Source organism: Daktulosphaira vitifoliae, unplaced genomic scaffold (genome assembly GCF_025091365.1).
Source record: "Daktulosphaira vitifoliae isolate Bord-2020 unplaced genomic scaffold, ASM2509136v1 Scaffold_3, whole genome shotgun sequence".
NCBI lineage: Eukaryota > Metazoa > Arthropoda > Insecta > Hemiptera > Phylloxeridae > Daktulosphaira > Daktulosphaira vitifoliae.
In genome coordinates, this window is record NW_026099574.1 from 1,147,940 (window position 1) to 1,148,989 (window position 1,050).

The window sequence follows — 1,050 nt, forward strand, 5'->3', positions numbered from 1 at the left end:
TTTTTTTTTTTTTTTGACAGTTCAAACAATTTTTTTATTTTTACATTTACATTTTTATTATAAAACACAAGTATGTATTATATACATGAATATTTCAATAGTTTTTTCATAATGTTAAATTTGTACATTTCTAAAATAGAAGTGATTTAATATTTAAGTTAATTTATGCTATTATTTGTTTTCTTTTCTATTTTAATTGTTCTTTATTCGTTTTTTAGTTAATTTAATTGCTACCCTATCAATCAGCAAATGTTAATTGTCAGAATTAATAAATATTTTTTTGTAAAATAAATGTATTCGTATAAGTACTTTGCTTTGTTGTATTTCTTTGATACTAGAAATATTTTTTCTAAGTATTTTAGATATATTTATATTATTTAAAAATACAAAGTATAGTATAATACTGTGTACAGAAAAATATTAAAGTTAAGTTTTACAAATTATAATTTTGGTATTTTAACTGTCACATATTCCAGTATTATACTTGTACACTAAAATTAACTTCTCAGAAGAACTCAATGTAAAAATTGTATTCTCATAAAACAGATCAAATAAATGAATGAAAATAATGTTTCACAAAATAATTAAAACAGAATAAATCGTCTTATATACAATTAACCTTAAGATAAAAGTAGAATGGTAGTGAAGTGTGGGTTATTATTTTTATCATTACGCATTACTTTGCCGCGCTCTTCCTCCATTCTATATTAAAAAATGTTAATAACTTTTGAAGTATTATTTCAAAATGGTAGAACATTAGGGTTGCGGCACAAAATGGACGAGGCATAGTTGGGACAAGTATAGACGATATCTGACAGTGATTAAAACGCTTCGATGCAAATCTGTTGATAGCATTTAATTTTAAGAAATTGATGGATAATTACAAAAACAACATCAACTCTTATTTCTTTGATTATATCCTGATTAGTAGTTCTTTGATTTTAAAATATAATATATGAATAAATATTAATTATAATAAATAAATTTAGTATGAAATTGATATTCAATTATTTAATATTGTAATTTATACAGATTAATTAAAAAAAAAAA